At 38.4% G+C, this 9,687-nt stretch overlaps 1 long non-coding RNA gene across 2 annotated transcripts in view; it reads left to right on the top strand.

The window, feature by feature from the left end:
* Window positions 1–6,465: 6,465 nt before the first annotated feature.
* LOC311431863 overlaps window positions 6,466–9,687 on the top strand; it is a 42,091-nt gene continuing 38,869 nt past the window's right edge. The window contains exon 1 of one of the 2 annotated variants that reach the window (XR_014689671.1): window positions 6,466–7,022. This is a non-coding gene — a long non-coding RNA (uncharacterized lncRNA). The remainder of the gene's footprint in view (window positions 7,023–9,687) is intronic. The other variant, XR_014689672.1, reaches the window with a different exon arrangement.

Below are 9,687 nucleotides of genomic sequence, written 5' to 3' on the forward strand. Positions count from 1 at the left end.
AGCAAGCTGCAGGAGTGCAGTGCCTTGCCAGGAATGATGAAATTGGACAATGCAATACACTACATGAGCAACAATAGACCAGTTCAAAGAGTTCTCTTTGGATGGGCTACTCACAGTGGGAGATGTGCCTAGTATGCATAAATGAACTATAGAGTCTGTGAAGATTGGCTAATTGAACTATATATATTTTTAGAGTTGAAGGAAATCCAGCTGGAGACTAAGCCATAGGAAAGGAGGCTAGTGGAAATTCATTTGGAACTTGAGAGAAAGGGTTTGATGTCTGGGGTAGAATGCATATCTGCAAGAATCTTTCATTGTGAACTCTATGGATCTGCAGTTTTCCACAGGAACAGGCATTCCCTTAGGGCAGAGGTTTCCATGTGTCTGGCAGATACTGAGGGCTGAATTTACAGTGGGGACTTCCATTTCAACTTTTTTTCACCCAGTGTTTAGTTCTTGGGAGCTATTGCTCAGGATGAAATTTTCCCATGCCCAAAGGTTTAGAATCACTTCCTCCCTGTGCCCACTTCATCTCTCATAAAAAAAGTCTACACCTAAGTAAATTTCTTTTCTCCTTTGTACAGGATTGTGACAGAATGGGCAGGGACAGGTTTTCTCCTGTGAAGAGAATGACATTATTGCTGTTGTTAGTAATGCCTAGTACTAGAGAATTAATTCCCTGTTCTTACACCGTCCTTCCCACCCAGAGATCTTGGAGCTCACCCGGATTACAGCCAAAGAGAAGTGAATGTCCTGCTGAAATTTGCTTGTCAGGTCAGTTGTAATCCTGTCTGTAGAACTGAGCTCTTCAGAGTCCTCAACTTGTGTTGTGTTCACTGAGGTATCCATCACGAGGACTAATCAAGTGTTGTGCCATGTAGCAATGAGCTGCCAGAACTGGGATTGTGCTGTCATGAACCTCAGAAAATGTATAGGTAATTTTCTCTTGTTACTAGCTGTGTTAAGCCTCGGGGACTTGAATGGGGCTCCACACCAGCATAAGGTGAACGTCTGTGGAGTATATTGCATGTCTTGCAGTCTGAGAAGGTACATGACACAAAGAGTACAGGGTGAGGAGGGAAGTTAAGTCAATGTGGTATTTACAACATATTTTGTGATGACTTAATTTAGTAACTGTCCCCATAGGCTTCTCTCATAGCCAGTTTTCATCTTACTGCACCAAGAGAGAGAAAATACAAATGGTGATGCACTTATGGGTCTGTGGATCTCTTCAGGGAGATTATTATTACAGTAAGAAAGAAACTGGTATTGGAAGGCAGCATAGGTATTGATAAGTCTGGATGTAATTGTCAGGACAGAATTGCTTGCTAAGACAGACTCTACCACAATTAGAAGCTATGTTGTGTTATGTTTGTTATGAAGTTATGATTCAGAAGCCATTTGGTGAAATTCTGTGGCACTCTGCCAGGAATGGTGAATGTTTCTTGCTACTGGTGCCAAACAAACTAAAAAAGAAACCATCATAGCTTGTTATTGCTGGTGCCAGACCAAATATCTGTTGGCGCCAAACTTGGTATTGGTGCCAGAGGCTTGCTATCACTGGCCCATGATATTAGGAAATACTGGCTGAGTTGTTACAGTAGCCTCTTACTGACTTTCAGTCCAGGCATTGATGGAGCAGAGTGAACAACATAGTAAGAGAAGCACAAGAAAATTAACTGAGAGCCAAAGGGCTTCGAATGTTTGTTGGAGTCATTGAACTTTGCTAGCCCTTCCTGGAATATACCTACGCCAACTCAAAACACATATATTTTACATGGGTAAACAAGTGACTAGAGATAATGAAGGATATGTTTCCATTCAACTAAGTTACAGTACTATTTATAGCACCGTGGATTAACAAATGAATCATCTTGCCAATAATATTCTGGTTGAATAGCAATAAATATTCAACATTCTTATTTCTGGGTTGTTTTATATTTATTTTCTTCTTTGTTTGTTTTTAAGAAGCTTTTTCTGTGTGGAATCCCATGGTTTATGTAAGCAGTAGCGAATTATGTAAATAAATGATGGTGTAAAAAACTTTGAAATTTGTTGTTGTTGTTTTGTTTTGTTTTGTTTCTCAAGACCAAGTGAACTGCATTTTAAGGGAGCTATTCAGGAGCAGGCTGCAGAGTGGCCTTTCTATGGTACTTGGACTTTGGCAGCAATGCCCCCAGGTTGTCTCTTATATGTTTTGTACTCCATTTGCTGTTTGCCACTTTTCTTCCCTGCTTCAAGATCCGAATTGTCAGAATCTAATCCTCCCACCCCATGGACAACTCCAGAACAACATTGGTATCTTTGAAAATCTGGTCCATGCTGCTGCTTGCTTGCTTCTGGGATAGGCAGCATAATTACACCGAGGGTACGTGTATTATAATACTTCAGGATGGCGGAGGCAGGAGATTTATAAACTCCAGACTGTGTTCCAGAGATTAGGTGTGTTTTCACCATTTTGCAGCTGACAGAGAAATGCAGTAAAAGCTTGAGGAGCTGGTTCTTCAGCTGCGAAGATCTCTACAGCTCTGACAAAATTATTAGTTTTGCTGAGTTGCATGGGTTGAGTATCTGATCTCAAGTTCCTAGATGAGTTCTTAAGGGATTAGCTGAGTTTCAGTCTCTTGAAGGTGCGAACAAACATACGGTTGCCTCACACACATGAAGTTTCTTCCCTAAAGTTGTCCAAGGGCTTTGTGCAGGGGGTGTTGCTATTTCTGCTTTGTAAGGAAAGGTTCACAGAATTTAAATATCTTGTCCAAATGTACACGATCTAAGCTGGAAATAGGACACAGGTTTCCTAATTCCTGAACTACTGCTCTACCTACTAACCCCGTTGTTTCCCTGAACTTTTGCATATAGTTGAGTAGTTTAATAATTAACCTCCAAGTGGGGCACTTTGAAGCAAATGTAAAATGAAACCAAACACTTGTCTTGGTTTTTAGTCATACCAGATTTGCAAGTAGGGTGTGTTTAAATGATGCAGGTAGATAAAGTCTTGTTAATTTAGATTAGAGTAAAAGTCAGTGCCTTATCAAAGCAAGTGACTAATTAGGAAAACTATTACCTTTTGGAAAAGAAACAGTCAAACTATCACTCAAAATTATTTTAACTAATTGAATATTACTAGGATTTATGCTGAATAAAGGCTCATATTGCTGCTGGGGAGAGGAGGAAGACTGAGAGCTTTTTCCAGGAATTGCCAGTACCTTGTTTCTTATAATTTTACTTTTAGAAACTTAACAATACTTGTCATCAGTGTGTAAACCTGTGGAAAGGAGAGTCCCATGAGTCACCAGGGAGCCAAATTTACAGAGTTAAGTGTAGAGCTGCAGCATTTGTATCAAATGCACTGCCTCCATTTTCCTCACCTTACCAAGCTAACAGGACAACAAAATGCTTATGGATAGTTTGAAATGATCCACTGAATCCAAGTTGTGTAACAACTATGATCAGGCATTTGAGATCCTGCAAGGGTGGAAATAGTGGGGCAAATTCATGGTGTGAAAAGAAAGATTACAATCAGACTGTATTTATGTTCAGACAGATACATGCAATTGTGAAGAATCATTAAATAACTGTTAACCACACCTGCACAGAGCCTCTGGCAATGCTGGCTTACACAGAATCTCAAGAACTGCCATGTGCCTGACATCATACCTTTGCAAAGAAAGAAAAGTCCTGGGTGTTAGCCCAAGACTGGTAAGTAAAACATAGTCCACAGACTAGAGCCAGTTTATGTTTGTTAGTGATTTTCAGGCCTGTCACACCCAGTATCTTCTTCCCTTCTCTGTAAATCTGTCAGTAGTCCTGATTTGTTTGGTTAAGACCAGATCTTACTAAACACCTCTGAATCTACTTTTGATGCAATGGCTACTTACCTGTAAGTCAGTTAGGACTGGGAGGAGGGAATATCTGCGTGTGCACATGCACATAAGGAGTCTAGTACAAACAGTATCTTGACTTCTTTGGGCTTGTAATTGCTGCTGTGACACAGCTCCTTGTTTGTGTTTCTTTTTTACACAGATCAATTTTCTTTTAAAAACGTGGTGTAGGGTTTTTGTTTTGTTTTGTAATTTTTCATGAGGGAAATGACATTTGAGAACACTTTCATTTTCATTGTAAGAAAAATGAAAAGGAAGCCCATGGGGAAGGGGAGCCAACAAACAGGGTAAGAGGAGGAAAGAAAAAGGAAAAGGGGACCACTCTAAAGCTGAAATGAAGAGATGGAGATGTGGAGAGAGGTGGAGTAGGTAGCTCCAACTGAGCGCATCACAGAGCAATTCCACTCATCCTGTAAAGAATTCTCAGGACGCCCAAAGATCTCTGATTTGGCTGCTTCTGCTGGTGGAATATTTTTTGGACTGCTTACCTCTACAGCTTTCCTCAGGCTAGGGAGTTCTCTGGGTTTTCATTTCCCATGGTGCGTTTGGAAGCAACAGTCTTTCATCTGCATTTTCTCGGTTGGGGTATGCTTTTCCTGTCTTTCATAGCTAGGGGTGATTAAAGGGATTTTTTTTTTTTTTGGTTGTAGTTGAATAAAAAGTCAGAAAATGCAAAAGTGGAAGTTGAACATCATCATGTAATTCCTGAAAGGGACTGCTGTACATCAGTTTGATATCTCTTTCTAATCTCAATTTCTTTGCAAAATACATTTTTTTTTTTTTTCCTAATGCAAAGCTCCACAAGCTGTGAAGGAGATTCTGAAGAAGCAACTGAGCATGACTGAAGCACAGAGAGATTTTCAGGAAGGTGGAATATTTAAAAAATTTGCAGGTTTCAGGGTTCATTTCAGACAAGAATAGAAGCTCCAGCACTTGGCATTGGTAGATCAGACTATGGAAATGTTTACTCATCACTTACGAGAGTCCTTATTTGTAACTTGATTTATTTAGACCACAAAAGTTTGGAAGACAGTCCATTTTGACTTTCTCCAACTGTGATGGAGTCAGTGCCAAGAAACAGCAAAACTCAGCATACATTAAAGACTTTAAGAGATACCGGTGCTATAGGAAAAATGCCCCCCCAGCATGCTACTTTTAACACCCATCAGTTCTATATAAGTAAATCTTGGTTACATGGGCAGAGTTTATTTTGAAGGCAGGTTGTGAAGTAGTACACCCTGTACTCTCTCCCCCTACTTTGGCATTTAAACACATTACCATTAAAGATTGGCCCCTTGATGAAGTTAGGTGGAGTCAAGTGAAGAAGCAAACTTAATAAGTGGGGCTTTCACTCCAGTGGGCCTGAATTCAAACCTGCAAAACGTTGGCCAGGCTCACAGTTGAGACTTTAATTAAATGGTGTTGGATATGAGAGCTAAGTGTGGAAACTCTGTCTTCTATTATAGTACCTCATGTTGCCGAAAGAAATAGAGCCTTGCCGCTTGATTGAACAGACAGAGCTAAGTGAATAATTCGCAACAAATAATTAATCTAAATGTTTCTAAATGATTCTTACAGAATCTGATTATGGTTGAGAAAGATTCCTATTATTAATGCTATGGGACTCCCTTTCACAAGGGGAAAGTTTATTTATATAAGATTAATGGGTTGAGGTATAGACTTGCAAGTTCTTCCTGAGTCATCAGACCCAGAAAACATGTATTTTATATTAAGGTTAATACAATCTTCCAAGCAAAAGCATTTATGAGTGTGCTTTAACTGATGGCTTTATGATGACTGACATTCCAAAACCTCTTCTGCAAACACCTACGCTGGCATACTTTTATGCATAGGAGTAATCCTAATTAATTTGAGAAAATTACTCTTGTGCATGAATGTATTCATTAGTAGTTGAAACATCATGGTTTTAGTATGGTGAGTCTTGCAGATACAATCTTGATCTTATACATAAAAGTTCCCCACAGTGTCCCATCCTGTCTTTATGGCTACCCTAGTACTAGTAAATAAAATAGGCAAGTACCTAGGTTTTGCCCCTGAGGGCTTGTATCCACATGTCTAAATTCTCCTCCTTCCAAATAAGTGGCCTCATCTGTACTGCCTAGAGGGAAGAGTCCTTTGTCCATGCTGTCTCCTGAACCATGCCTGTGAGTTGCGTGAGAAAGCACTAGGTGACAGGGGATAGGCCATTTCAGGGAGCTTGTTCCTAGTTAAAGAGCATGGATGATCACATGACAGCTCTCTAGTCCATGCACTCGCTCTTTTACTTTGCAAGTACATGCTGTAACTTACATGAATATTTGTGTTTAAGATTGGATGATGGCCTGAAGAATTTCTTTTTAAAAATAGCCTTGCAGTCTGTCACGAGAAAACTATAGGCTAGGTTATAAAACTTCAGGAAAGTTACAGCTTTAAGGAGAGTGGCTAGCTTTTGAATAGAAGGTAGAGAAACTCATAGACAAAACAAAAATAAAATCTGTGAGCTGAAGACATAATAGTGAGTTTGAAAGGAAAATCTGTATCTTTAACAACTTCTAAATATTTAGATTCTCCTTTCCAGACATTGAGTTCTCAGGGCTGCTGCCTGAAATTGTAAATGCCTGCACATGTCACATCAGGGACTTGTCATCATCTCAATCTGAAACAAGTGCTTGCAATACATGATGTGATCACCTGGGATGTATTAGAGAGCTCTAAAAGTATTTGAGGTGAATTCTAGCCAGCCTGACTTCTCTTAGGAAGAAGCTAAATAGATATATCCCAGCTTTCAGATATTTAAGCTACTCTCCTTCATGGAGATTACTTAAATCAAATAATTAATTGTTAAGAGAAAAGCTACTTTCCTTACTAATCAAACTTCATCGTAAAGTTAAGATGCATCTTAATGAATGGGCTAAGCCAACTCGTTGTGTGAGAGGGATTGCTCTTGAAAATTTATTTCTTGCCTAAAAGCTATTTGCTATGTTCCACCTGAAGGACTGCTGTTCTCTTCCTTAGTCTAGTTACCCGTCGTGGAATATTCTTTCTGCTGTGATACACATAGAAAGAAGGTTCATGTTGGACTGTTCTTTAAGATCTTTCCATGAAATGCTAGAACTTTAGTGTTTGCTCCAGGAAAAGGTGAGTTAATATGTGTTTGCATGTACCCTGATAGTTGCCTTGCTTAATCAGTAGCAACAAGGATGTCTTTACTGACACTGAAAGCTTTCCCAAAGTATTGTTTCCACTGTTACTGATGTGTTGCTTAACAGAACTAGCTTAAGCTTGCCATACCAAGTTTTTCATTGCTTAGATTGCATTGGTTGGTTATCTTTTTCTGTTAACTTTCCATATATAACTTAATTAGGTTGTGAATAATAGGATATGTTATCAGATGGTATGGCATTATTAACTTCAGTGAAGTGTTGTATGATGACCTGGACAATAATTTACACGTTTTTCATGTTTAACTGTCTCTGACCATTTTGGATGAAGGTAACTGCCAGCAAGTGTGATTGCAACTCCACTGCCAAAAAAGGTGTGTCTGTTTATGCCAGTGAGGTGCTTTACTGATGGTGTAAATGTAATAGCATGGTAATTACTGATTATAGATACAATTAGGATCAAACTATTGTACATACAGAATGCTTTTATTATGCTGGAAGCATATCTCTTGTCTTTTTGTGTGAATAATGCTAACCAAGAATATGATATTTCAGAGCTGGAAATTTGAGTTCAAAAAAATCATAGTGCTTTATTTCTGCAAGTAACTTGTGTTACATTCCTCATTAGCTGTGAGCAAGTTTCCTATTGCCCAAACTATTCAGGAAGTATTTTGGCAAACAAAATCCCTTTTTAATGCCTCTGAGTGTGATTGCTAGTGGTGTAAGAAAACTAGTACGGTTTCTATTTTCTGATTAGATAATATATGGAATAAATTAATCTAATGCATATATAAATAATAGGGAAAGCGATAAATATACCAACAATACCTAGTTTTAAAGTTGTTTTTCTTATGTACCTGAGGGTTGAAATAAGTTTAGTCTGATCTTGTGGCAAAGCAAATATCTATAGAATTCAAACTGTTCACAGAGGTTTTCAGATTGAAATGGGCTTTTAGAAGCAAATGGTAATCCAGTGTTTTCCTACTCTGTGTAGGCCATACTTCATACTGAAAGGTGTATGCAGTATGACACAACATGTTGTGACTCGACAGTAACCTGTTGCAATACATGTTGGTCAAAGTATGCAGTATTTCAGAGCTATGCATAATTTGTGATTGCAACAGTCACAAATAGGATACAAGTGATGGGAGCACATGAAACGTGCTTAGTGTTTCCATCTCATTCATAACTTTGACTCAGCAGTTCTAGGTGATTATTACTAGTTTCTCCAACAAGTTTGGATTGACCAAGGGAATTCACTTTAACTTATTCAAGTGGTTTCATTAACCTTGGCCTATGTGAAAGTGCCTTTTTAAATTGGATTCACTGAACTAATCTCAGTGTCTGTGTTATTGTGTATTGCATCAAGCAACAAAATAAGCAAGAAACAAAGTGGTGAAAAACGTTATTTAAACTGGAAGTGAGGCAAAACTCATTAAAAAGAGAATACGCACCTTGCTTATTATAGGATTCGCTAATACTCGCAAGTTCTTCCAGCCAATTTTAATTTGTGCAAACGATTATTTATGAACAGTTATTATCAACAATGCTAATAGCTTCAGTACTACCATTAGCAGATGTCTGGACTAATTAACTGTTTTGAATTGATTTTTGTAATATTTGCAAATTTTTTTAGTCTTATGGCCACCAAGCAAAATCTGTCCCACTGCCTAGCACAAAAATCTGGTTCATAGCATAGGATTCTGGATTTGGAGATAAGGTTCAAACCAGAGTAAAAAGGTGGCTGAGCGGTTCTGCTTGCACCAATGAAAAGAACAGAGGATCAAAGCCTACATAAATGCATTCAGCATGTTTTCCCCAGTCACATGAAACTAATACTCTTTAGTAAAGTACAAATGGCTCACTTGAGAGTTCTGTACTGGAAGTGCTATATTTTGATGGTTCCAAGTGTTCTGGGGGGATGGTATACTTGTGTTGGTTCTCTTCTGTTTTTCTGAATGGACAGAAACCATTCTGAGATCTACAGGCATATTTTTTTTCCTCCCAGACTGCAAAAAAGAAGAGAAAATATTAACCTGATTATATGCAGAAAATAGAAGGCAAGTTCATAGGAGCACAGAAAAGGATTCTGGAAGTTTTACAATGATATATTCAAAACAGTTTAAGGATGGCTATATTGTGAATTACTCTGCAAACTCCATGGGACCTCACTCTGTCTGTTTGGGCCGTGTTGTACCATGTGTGAGCCCTACACAAGACTTAAAAATAAGTGTGAATGATAGTAATGGAGATAATATTGCTTCTTATAAATAATAATTAATGCTAATTAATGTTGACTCTGTATGTTGTGGCTTGGATGAAACTCTGGCAGGAATTGGCAGACATGCTGATATGAAATCTCCACCCACAAAGATCTGCTGAAAGAGCAGTATCTGGTGTAAGGGGAGTTGCCCTTGTAAGTGCAAAGAATATAGGATTTTTCTAATTACTTTTATTTTCTTCAGAGAAATCAGGTTTGCAGCTTTAAAGTCTGTCTGCACACACAGGTCTCTAGGAATTGCAGATGTGGAACAAATCTAAGATCAGATCATGTTCTTTTATGTCAGCTTATGAACAGTGTTTCATGTTAACTGAAAATAGCATGTGTAATATCATCTCTTATTATTAAAAAAAGGTCCTTT

Source organism: Aythya ferina, assembly GCF_964211825.1.
Source record: "Aythya ferina genome assembly, chromosome: 2".
Lineage (NCBI taxonomy): Eukaryota > Metazoa > Chordata > Aves > Anseriformes > Anatidae > Aythya > Aythya ferina.